This window comes from Lissotriton vulgaris, chromosome 3_1 (genome assembly GCF_964263255.1).
Source record: "Lissotriton vulgaris chromosome 3_1, aLisVul1.2, whole genome shotgun sequence".
In the NCBI taxonomy this organism is placed as follows: Eukaryota; Metazoa; Chordata; class Amphibia; order Caudata; family Salamandridae; genus Lissotriton; species Lissotriton vulgaris.
Genome location: NC_141689.1, coordinates 1868545302 through 1868557446, shown reverse-complemented (window position 1 = coordinate 1868557446; position 12145 = coordinate 1868545302). Strand labels below are relative to the sequence as shown.

Genomic DNA, 12145 nt, shown 5'->3' with positions numbered 1-12145 from the left:
AGATTCCCCACAGGTTGGTGGTTACCCTGTCCCGGTCCTGCTATATGCAGATGACACGGTTCTACTCTCGCGTACTCCGAATGGACTCCAAAACCTTATGAATTATTTTTACGATTTTATTAAGGGGAGAAAACTAAAAATAAATAACTCTAAGACCTTCATTATGACCTGTGGGAAACGGATGAAACTTTCTAAACCATTTCATTTCAATAATCATAGAATTGAGGTAGTGGACAAATTCTGTTATCTTGGCATAACTTTTAATAATAGAGGGACTTGGGCATCTGAGATTTTAAATGTGAATGCCAAGATGGGCAAAAGCTCCTCCGGAGTATTCCGCTTTGCATCCAAATTAGGCAGTCATCGTATCCCTGACATGTTAAACATCTATAGGCATAGATGTGTATCTATTGCCCTATACGGTTCAGGTATATGGGGCTACTGTAACCACAGGGATCTGCAAGTTACAGAGAACCAGTTCCATAAAAGACTCTTTTGCCTTCCCTCCTCGGCATCCACTGAACTGAGTCATAGAGAGGTGGGGCTGGATTATCTTACAGACCTAACGGGATTGAGACCTCTTATGGCTTGGAGGTCAATTTGGGCTAAGGATGAGACAGGTTTTACCAGGCAAATTATTTTAGACTGTCTTCGGTTGGACAATGTCCATAAGATCCCCTGGTTAAATTATGTTTCATCTTCTTACAGTGCAATCTTTAATCTTGATATTTTTGATGAGCCCCTGAGTGCTGTCACTGTACCTAAAAAGGAGCTTAAAACATTTTTCTGGGGACCAAATCTAACCTGCGTAGTGTCCAATGTAGCCTCTTGTCAACCCATGTTTTTTACCACTCTAACATTTCCAGGGCTGGACTGGCCATAGCGGGCACCGGGCGTTACCCCGGTGGGCCGCTAGGGTGGGGGCCGATTTGGGACCCCTGGGGACTTTTTTTGTTACCGGGGGTCGGCAATATCGGCCCCCAGTAACAAAATCGGCCGAAACCGGCCCTCGCACACTGCTTTCATGCACTCTCCCTCGCCCCAGGGGGTGCTGGCTGAGCAGTGTGCCAGGGCCGGTTTCTGTTCCCAGTCCGGCCCTGAACATGTCGGTCGATTCGGGCATGCCTATGTATTTAAAAGCCATTGCCAAACAATCTCACCAGTTTGTTCTCACTAGGTTGAGATTAGGCATTGCCCATAACCTGGTGGCCTTCCCACAGATGAAAATGTATAGCCCAACCCCTTGCCCTTGTGATGGCTCAACAAAGCAAAGCACTTTGCACTTTATGCTTATTTGCCCTCTTTACTTGCACCTTCGTCTTTACTATCTCAAACCTGTTTTTAAGAAATATTCTGTGTACACTATTGCCCAAGCGATGAAATTGTTATTTGCACTTGATACGTTGGACATTTGTTTTTTTACCGCTACCTTTATACTAAAAGATGTCACCCATAGGAAAGGCCTGGTGTTTTAACCTTGGTCTTTTATAAATATTGGACTGTCTGGCCGACATACTTGATGCTAATTGAGCTGCTTTGTTTACTGTAATATGTGTTGCACGTTCCGTATTTTACTCTGTATTTTTAATACTGTATGCTTTTATGATTGCTCTTAATAATCGAATAAAGCTTTGAAATTTGAATTGAATATTTGTTGGTAATTCTATATAACTTTTTACATTCATAATACATCGGAATAAAACCATTATTGTGAGTTTGTAAGTCTGGGAAGTCAAAGAAGAATCAAGACTTAGACTAAGCTTTACGTAAAACAATACCTGTATATAATTCCAGCTAGTGTAGGTTACTGTGCATAATTCCAAAGTTAGACCAAGAGCATCACTCCTACTGAAGACACCTCCAGCAACTGCTCTCATTCGGAGTGAGAAACCTTAAAACCTCCAAATGACTATCTGAGGTAACTCTCTTCAGTGAAGCCAATCTCAGTCACTAGTTGATTAAATCACATCATAAATCAGCTTTCTTATAAGGAGTCACCTGACTAAAACTCTGACATTGAATGTTTTAGGGCTTTCTCGATGCTCATTTACTTAAACTCTTTTAAGGTTGGACTTAAGCTTCTACTATACTTGTCTTTATTTTGTACTTCCTTGTCTCTTCGCGTGTGTAATATGTAGTTTCATTTTAATGTGTTCTGTTCATTTTGTCTCGTTACAATTTTCTAAAATCGTGCTGTATCAATTACAAATGGCTAACTAAGGTAACTCTCTTCAGTTAGACCAATCTCAGACATTAGTTAACCAAATCACATTATAAATCAGCTTTCCTATAAGGAGTTACCTGGCTAAAACCCTGACAGGGAATGTGTTAGGGCTTTCTTCAACGATCATTTACTTTCATGGATATCTGGATTAAACTATTTTAAGGTTGGAATTCTCAATTCCTAGTTACATGTGTCTTACATATCTTCACCCTTGGACTTTTATTGCTTTGCTTTGACAACTGCGATGTCCAATAAATCTTACTTCTCAATTTTAGATATTGTTTTCTCTGGATATCCTGTTCTTAAAAATGTAGATCATTTTGAATTTTACCCAACTAAGCCATCAAACGTATCACTGAGGATGGGTGAAATTCTGTCTGGAAACTTTTGAAAAGTTTACACATTTTGCCCATCGCAAAAAAATGTATATTTTGTACACTTGCTAAATCTTACCTTAGAGATAAATACTCTCACTAAAAGTGAATTTTTGTTGAGATCGTTTCTGTAAATGTGAAATTTGTGGGGTTAAACTGGTGCTAATGAGGTGAAATTCTGGCACGCATATTAATGGTGTGTGTTTTCAAATGACAAGATTGTAAATTAATACTCTTGCAGGATATTCTGCATGTTTTCACATAATTTGCCTTTCCTGTTGCCAGTGGTGCTGGTTTTAACAGTGGTGGGGGCAGGTCACGGGGGAGGAGAAGGGAATGAAAAGAAAAATTAAAACACTGGTTGCTGTCACCACTGCCTCTCGGTCCTCTTTGCCCGCTTCCAGGGCCTCTGCTCTCTGTTCTCAAAGCCAGGAAAGGAGAGTCCCTACAAAACAATACAAGTGCAAACTGTTAAAGGCACACGACTCCAGTTGTCTTGTCAGCGTTACCCCATCGTTTTGCTACGTTACATGTTCTAACTGTCACTGGATAAATGGCAAATCAAACAGAAAGTGTGAAATTGGACAGAGCAATGACTGTGCCTGGATGAGGTGTTTGGTTCCCTATTAAATGAGAACCCTGACTGAATTGAAAAACATCGATCCTGTGGCTGTTACTGTACGTATTTTCCATTGGCAGGAAGATAAATCAGTGCCAAGGCGAGGCTTTCGGCCCTTAACACAAAACGAACCTGCAGACAACCAATTACAATTCTCCCTGTCAATTACAGCCATGAGGGTCTTTGTTAACACCCAGACGTATTCTCTTGGGGATCTTTCAGAAACGTAGACAAAGAAAGAGACATCCATGTTCCAATTATTGTTTTTTGAAGAACGGTGAATATTTCACATTTTGAAATATACCAGAGAATTGACTTGGAGCCAGAGACATTTTATGGCATGGGCAAAGTGGACAATTACCCCCAACTTCCAAAGAGCCCCCTGTGAAAGTGAATGCTCTCTTTATCTCACTTCTGTATATATGTGTACAACACATGGGATTCTGAAATTGCTGCACACAGATATGTCTCTTGTGATGAACCCACTCAACTGTTATAAAGAAATAACATGAGAACTCAACTGTAATATCTTATTGTAGTTAATTTCTGACGTCACAATGTCAGAGACAGCAGCTAAGGGAAAAGGCAAGTCAGTCAAGGACCATAATGAAAGCAACTATTGAAGCAACAACACTAAACACTGCTTTTCTTTCTTCTGCTCTGTTTTCTAGCTCTTTAGGATATATTCACAGCAACATTTTGTTTTTTTGCACTCCTAAGGTAATCATAAAAAGCTAGAATCTCTGCACATGTTGCAACACATTTTGATCTACTGAACCTTTTTTTGAATGAGTTGTATTTACCTGATTCTAATATCTTTTTGTAACAAATATCTTACAGCGTTTTGATGTGTTTAAGTTTGCACTTGCGTTTCTATTTTTATTCTTCATATTTTCAAATATACTCTCTCTTTCATATGAAAGAACTATGCAAAAGGGATTTAAGTGGTTTGTGGAAAAGGTGATGGTGTGACCATGTATCATACGGAATAAAGTATCCTCTCCTGTACATGATAAGGATACTGCAAGTTGCTTAAGAGTGTCACAACCTTATTTAGGAATTTAGCCTTTAACCTTGTTTCTCTACATGCACATGGGACTCTTCTGTGACTTGCAATATCCTTATAATGTGCAGCAGGTATACTTTATCCCACATATCTTAACTTTAAGGCATAATTAAATAGTGTTAGGTAACACAGAGCTTGAATTATCTAAAATGGGTGATGAACTCCAAAACGGTTCCTAACAGGAGCCCCCAAAATATTTCTTGCCTGGGGCCCCCAAAATCCTTCAGCGGGCACTGCTTGGAGTGTGGATATCAGGATCTAACATGGGTTACCAGCAGAGCACTCCATACTGACTGGAGACACTCAGCACTAATGTTCCCAGATTCACGATTAATATTAATGTTAACATGACCACTACTAAAATGGAATACACTGTGGTACTGGAATTTCAAATAGGTGCCGGTAGTGCTGTTGAGGGCGGGTTTGGGGCCTCTCGCTGCGAAGGTGCCTGAGTTATTAATCTCTGCATTAGTGGCTTCCATTAGACTGGTGCCAGGAGGTTCCAGCCGGATATTACAAGGATGGTGGCGTGGAACCCTTCCAGCTCTGTATCATTTATCATGTTTTTTTTCCTTCGGTCTATAATAAGATTGGTAAAATATGCACACGAAGGCGGATTGTTCCAAACCGTGCAGCCGCCTGCGCAGCTTGTTATCAAAACAGAAGCGTCAGAATTAGCTCCAGTGTGCGCTTTTAGCATCTTTGGGGAAAGCGTGCGTCCCTCGGCGACCATGTGCTACCCTTACCTTTAAACTGCTCCCTTCTTCTTTCAAACTCGGCATTTCTACTCCTGCCCCACGCCCTCCCCGATCCATGCCCTTTCTAGGTACCACTACCACAGAAAACATGCATGCCCGCTTTACGCCAGGAAGGCATTTGTGCAGGTATCATTTGGCACATTTAGGAGTTATTGGTTAAATTGGCCTTGTCCTATTTGCAAAATACTTTGATTTGTGCAACCAATTGCTTTCCTTGGCAGCTGATCTGTTCTCTACCAAAAAGCATCAGTGACTGGAGACGGTTCTGATTGCATACCCTGGCGACCTATTCATTCGATGTGCGTCATTTGGGCATTATGGTGCCAGTGGCTTATCAAAAAAGTGCAAGATATGCAACTGTTTAGCATATACTTAAGTTTGGACTTAATTGCCATGTGTACCAAATGAGATAAAGGGTGAGTACCATGGAAGTCGTCTCACAGTACCTGCTAGAGCTGCGTGTGATCCTCTCGGCCAGCGTAGGTGGTTGGCATCCGCCGGTTCGGGGCACCCCACGTTTCAGCCACAGAAGCAGCAGCTGGGATGGGTCTGCCACTGGGCGTCCGAATCATCGAAGAATGTACGCTCAATCCTTCCTTTAAAGTGAGCGGCAGAGGGGAGAAGTTGGCAAAAGTTGGCAGCTTGGCTCCTTGGCGCTCCTAGTACACAGGTAGGCAGAGAGGCTCTTGGCGCACTGGGTCATTCACTGAAATTCCCCGGTAGGTGACGCTGGTCCACACTGCGGAACCCCCAGTTAAAGTGTTCGGAGCCCATCTACTGTCTTCTAGACGCACAAGGAGAACCTCTGCCGTCACCAGCCGTCTGCTTCACCTGCGTCTCTGTGAGGAGTCCCGGACGCAGCTGGAAGTGCCAGGGGAGCGCGCCACTCCGAGAGGACCCGTGCTGGTGCTGAGCTTGGCACAGGCGACTCATCGGGGATGGTAACTGAATAGCCAGAGGGAGGCTGCGGGGAGTAGTCAGGAGAGGGGAGGGGGTTGGTACACCCCAGGATCAGCTCTGGCGATGATCAGCGCATTTAGGAGAAAAGTGTGCATTTCACCCAAAACGTTAGCCCCAATGCGAATACGCAAGTAAGGTGGGCGGCGATGCCCCCAAGGACATGGCCACTGCAGCGATCGCAAACAAGAACTGCTAACCCTCCCGTTTAGAGGCGGCGTCCTGATAAAGCCCCATCTCTCACTGCAGCCTGCGTCGCCTGCAGAAACAGAATAAGCAAGCAGCCTGGGCAGGTGGCAGCTGATGCACGGGCGCCCCCTCCCCGCAGTGAGCTCGTCCCATCCCTAACCACAAACCCTACCTCCTACTGCCGACAAGCAGAAGGGAAGCGCCTGTAACTAACAAAGAGAAAAACTACGTATATGCAAGCAACACACCCCCTCCTATACCCTGGTTTGGCAGTAAGAAGCAGCTATAATTGGAGTGTAGCGGGACCCTTGGGCCCCGGTGCCACTGCACCAGCTGCACTTTTAAGGCTACGTCTCTAGAAAAAGGAATCAGGTCCAGGAAAATTTGAGCCCTGTCTAGAAACCGAAAAGCACAAAAAGTCGTGCAAGGCACGACTTTTATAGCCTCACCTGTCAGTTATATCCGGACACGCGGTTGCAAAGCTGACTGGTAAATATTATTGTGTGTGGGTGGAGGGAGGACCGACGGTTAATAAAACTAGTCAGTAGAGCACATTGTTATTGCTTGGGGAGCGCTGTCAGTGGTGCTGGGACAATTTTCAGAGTTGGAGTGCTGGCTTTCGCCATCACTTGACGCAGGTGCCTTGATTGCTCTTCCTGCGCCGCTGATACATACATATCAAGATATGTGTACTTCGTAAAGCAACCCCTCTTTATTTACCTACGTGTGAGACAGCACGTGGAATGCAGTGACAATCTCCTCTCACTTGCACCCCATAAGCGTGCCTCTAGTTAAAAGCACAAAATACCCTAAACGTGCAGTGAGAAAGGAATAGTGTACACCGCACTTCTATTACAATGGTTTGCAGCGCTTTGTCAGGCACGTCACCGGACAGTCTGTCCTGAAGGTACGCCTCTTCATTGTCACTTTTCCACGTGAACTCCATCAATGATTTATGGGGTGCAGCAGCGCCCTATCACCCCACTGCAGGCGCTATTGGGGGTCGTAATGCACACATTGCTCTTTGGTGCTTCTCGATGGAACTGGAGGCAGGCACATCACGAGTGTGCTCTGAAAACGAGTCCTCCAGAAGAAGTGCTAGGTGTGTTTGAGGCTTTTGCGTGTCTATGCTGGAATGTGTTGCTGGGAAGTATGTTTGTGCGTGTAGTGTGCGTGCACACAAGAGTAGCTATCAATAATGCAATAAGTGCCGTGGCATCGGGGTCCAGGATCAGAGGGGACCACGTCCCCAAATTAGTGGTTGTTCATTTACTTCCAAACTAGGGAGTGTGTTCGCTCTTCGCTGTAGACGGCAGTATTCTGTCTACGTCGCTCTGCATGAGGGTGGCACGCGAGCGTCTGTTTATATAAAACGGGCGGGGGTATTTGCGAGCCCAAGCTTGGATATGAGAACAGTGAAGTGTGTCTGTGGGTGCACGCGCGCGCACCGGTTCGGTGTGACAGTGCATGGATGTTGTGCGCGGGTACTATGGATCCAGCACACAAGAGTGCACTCACAAACACTGCTCTCTCAGTTTCCCCGGCTCAGATACGACTAGAATTCGGTATCTTGAAACAAACTCTAGAGAGGCGGAGCGTGTATGCAACAAACTGGCATAAAATTCGCATCGCAGATGCTGGATCTCTATGTGCAAACCTATGGGAAGAATTACTTCGGCACCGCAATCTCGCGCCGAGAGCCTACTTATATGATTCTCTCAAAGTTCTAGGCCTGACTGAAACCTGGGAAACATCAATGGATCTCTTGTCCTTTAAAAAAGTAGCTAAAAAATCAGCTAGCATCATCTCAGCGATAGAAGACAAGAAAGACCTAGCAAACCGAGCACATGGATGGCTAACGGTGGGAGCTTATGAAAAACTGCGGCCACAAGCGTACTTCAGTATTGGCATGAAAATAAATGTTAAAGAAAAATTCCTAAAATTACGACTTGGTGTAATTCCCATACTTCCACATCTTCCACCTTGGGAGAGAAATAACCCGTCACAACAGTGTCACATGTGCAAAACCGGCAAGGAAGACATAATTCATGTGATTTGCATCTGCCCTAGCATAAAGGACCTGAGGTTCAATCTCTTACGTCCTTTTTTTAACTTTTATGCCGTCCGGACTTGCAGACAGGCAGCCATATTGTGCTTTTCTACTAGCGACACTAAATTGAACTGTCAAGTTGTGAAGTTCTTTGACCTAATAAGAAAGAGACTTAACCATGCCATATGAACTTTTAATCCTATGATGCTAACCATATAACTGTTAACATCACTGTAATTTTATGCACCTTATTTTTTGTTTTTGTTTGTACGTTAAAGCAAAAATTACTACGGATACTTTTCAATTTTGTAAAGATTTTAATTAATCATATACAAATAAATTTTTACTTACTTACTTACTTACTGCTCTCTCAGTTCATTTTACCGGACAATATGGATTTCGCTCGTATGCCGTGGCCACCTCATTATTCAGTTCGCGCTTGGTATGAAGCTGCGGACCGACAGACGCGGAGGGGCCGTCCACGGCTCCTGTCAGCACTCAGTAGTCATATCTGCACCAGTCATCCTCCAGTGACACGTCTCCAGTGCAAACAGATAGAAGGCTGGGAATACAAGAAGATTCCATTATGTCAATAATATATACCCCCAGGGCTTTAAGTGGAATAAAAAGAACTGGGGGGATGGGTCTCTCCAAGGGGCGTGGCTGATTTAAGTAAGGGCGTGGCTTAAAAATACCTAAACTGAAAATCTCTGCTTAGAAAAGGGTACCGCCCGACTGGTAGTTTGCTGCATCTGTCAGATATATAATAAAACAAGTAACAATACACCTACAACAAGCATGAATTGTTAGTTGTCTAAGCTAGATAAACAACAACTATGACTTCGCTGTGCAAGAATTGTTAGTTGTCTAAGCTAGATAAGCAACAACTATGGCTTCGCTGTGCAAGAATTGTTAGTTGTCTAAGCTAGATAAGCAACAACTATGACTTCGCTGTGCAGGACATTGAAAATATTTCAGTTTTGAAATGATGAGACGGAGAGCACGATAGCGACCCCTCTCAGCACCTGTTTTTTAGTACTGCCGGTCAGGGCACGAGTCAGTGGTACACGCGGGTGGATGGCGTCCACCCACTATTTTCACAGGGTGAACCCCGTCCCCCTGCCAAGAAGTTGTGCCCCACTAAATAATGTGCTGATTTCGTCCCAGTGGAATTTCCAAATACCAGGACACTTTCAGCAGTGCCTGCTCATTGTCTGCTTTGCATCTGAAACAACGTGCAGGCATGGACGGGTCTTTCTTATTTAAGACTCTTGCTGGGCCCATAACAAATGCAAAAAAAAACAGTTGATGGACAGAATGCAGAACAATGTCATACATTCACCCCAGTACAGAGATCTGGGCTTGAATCCATCGTTTTTTTGCTCACCATGCCATTCCAGTTTGGACCCAGCCATATGCAAATTAGTCTTGATCCTGTGCCTCATGGGAACAGTCCATCTCGAACTGCCAAGCCAGGTCCTTCCAAGATGAAGTAAATAAAAGAAAAAGAGGAAAGGGAGCATCGTTTAGAGGTAACTGGCCAGTACCCTATCAGGCGCCCCATTTATCCAATACTTAATAAACCTCCGGATGACTCCATCTTGTTAGATCGTCCTCCGCCCACATATAAGTTTCCCTCTGCCCCTGAGGATGATCTTTCCGATGAAGAACATGTTTCTTCAGACGATAAAGACATAGATAAGCAAGATGGGCGGCAGACTCGCTCCTCCTTGACTGTTGACGAAAAAGCCAATATAAGATCCACTGCTCGCAAAGAAGCTTGTGGGACTACTTCTGCTTCAGATCTTGTAGCAATGGTACAGCAGTGGAAAGATTTAGTGCAGTTATATTTTGCAGAGAAGTTTACCTGGGAAGTAATACTTTTTTTTAGAAACATTTCTAAAAACTGAGAGATCCCAAGGATATTAATTTAGAGTATAAACAATTAAATGATCAAACTTTCCTTTTGCCAAATATATCTGATCTAATTAGGCAAGTAGTTAAATTAAGAGAGAATACACTATGTTGAAAAGCGGAGCAAAATTCAATTAGTAAAGTTAAAACTGCGCAAACAGTTCAGACCCCGCGCCAAAAGAAGAAGTTTTGGAGAAAGACAATGACCCTAGTTATAATGTAGTTGCTGTGAGACCGATGCCTGAAGCTGCGCCTTTGTATGTTCCTCCGAAGGGTGCAAGAACAAGTTCCGATAAAGATTTAGATGATGCAAAAGGGATATTTTGTCTATGATTGGGTCTATACTCCTTGGAGAATAGCAGATGTTATGGCTCTTAAAGCCGATTTGCCCGATCTGCGGAAAAATCCTGCCGCTTTTTATGAAGAAGTGGAAGGAGCCATTAGCTCCTGCACTATGGCCCTGCCAGATATTGATATGTTTTTTGACTTATTTTGCCCCCTGATACGTGGAGAACAATTCAGAAAAATTGATGATAATATAGCATATGGTGATACTTGGGTGCATTTAGAAGAAATAGATGCGGCTAGGGAACCTGCTCAGAAACCACAACAGGAGATATTAGATCTTCGCAAAGCTATGGTGACTAAATTAAAAACTCTCATACCCCCATGGAAAATAGATTGGACAACTTTAGCGTCTTGTAAACAGAAAGCGGATGAGCCCGTATTTTATTTCTTTACACTATTTGAAGAGACATTCCATGATTTAAGTGGGCAGTTATTGACAGATGACACGGGTAAACATTTGTTTGTCGATAAATTTGTCGCTAAAATGTTGCCAGAAATAGTTAGTCGCCTTAATGCCAGCGAGAGTTCCTGGACTACGTCTTCCCTTGTCTCCCTTTTGACTATGGCCCAGTATTATAGGCGTTAGGAATTGGAAGCAAAAGGCAAAGAGGATAAGAAGGTTACGGATTTAAAGACGAAAGTTATGTTGGCTCAAGTATGTGGTCCACCCTTCAGAGGTAGTGGTAGAGGTGGACATGCAGTATATACCCCTGGTGTACCCCCTTTCTCTTGAGCAACTTTGTCTTCTGATCAGTGTGCTTATTGTAAAGAGATTGGACATTGGCGTTCTGAGTGCCCCCTTTTGGGAGGTCAGCAGTATTAACCAGGTAGAGGAAGCATGAGAGGATGCCCGGGGAATTCAGGACAAAGGGGAGGAATAGGAAATCGTCCCTGGTTTGAGGCAGTTGAACATGGACCAAATTTTCAACAGATATGTAATTTTCCACCAAAAATTGCTTCTCATAAAATACATACTTTATTATATGCGGATGATGTCATTATTTTAGATCAAACTCCATTCGGTTTGCAAAGAAGCCTTGAGGCCCTCCACAATTATACAGAGGAAAATTATTTAATACCAAACATCTCGAAAACTAAAATAGTACCGTTCTCTGGAAGAAAAAAGAGTACTAAATGTATCTGGTCACTAGGGGGAAAAACGGTGGAAGTGGTAAAAGAATACACTTACTTAGGAAGAATATTTACCAAGTACTTACAAAATAAGTCCCATACTTTGCATTTAACCCGGAAATCCGATGTCCATGTGGGAGCACTGTTACTGCTATACGCTGCATCTGGACAAAGACATCTCTCTGCAATGCTTAAGGTATATAGTGCCAAAATTCCACCAGTACTGTCGTACGCACTCGAGCACATACCAATAAGCCTATGGTCCTTTCTAGACTTAAAAGAAGGGAAGATCCTGTGAAAAATTATGAAGTTATCTCAATCGGTTCCAGTGCAAGCGCTCCGCCTCAAGCTGCCACTGACTAGCTCCTATGCCCGAGGAATCGCAAATATCATCAGGTGGGCATATAATCTCCTACATGCTGAAGAAGGAACGCTTCGATACCTGTTAAAAACTGAGACATTCGAACGTGAACCATCGAACTATGTATTTTCTAAAAATGTCCTATCTGCTTTTA

General features: G+C 43.5%; 1 protein-coding gene across 1 annotated transcript in view; it reads right to left on the bottom strand.

Annotated features, from left to right (window-relative positions):
• Window positions 1–6557, bottom strand: part of NPY2R (neuropeptide Y receptor Y2) — a 148871-nt gene extending 142314 nt beyond the window's left edge. The window contains exon 1 of the mRNA XM_086963307.1: window positions 5488–6557. The gene's annotated coding sequence lies outside the window, so the exon portion shown is untranslated. The remainder of the gene's footprint in view (window positions 1–5487) is intronic.
• Window positions 6558–12145: the final 5588 nt, after the last annotated feature.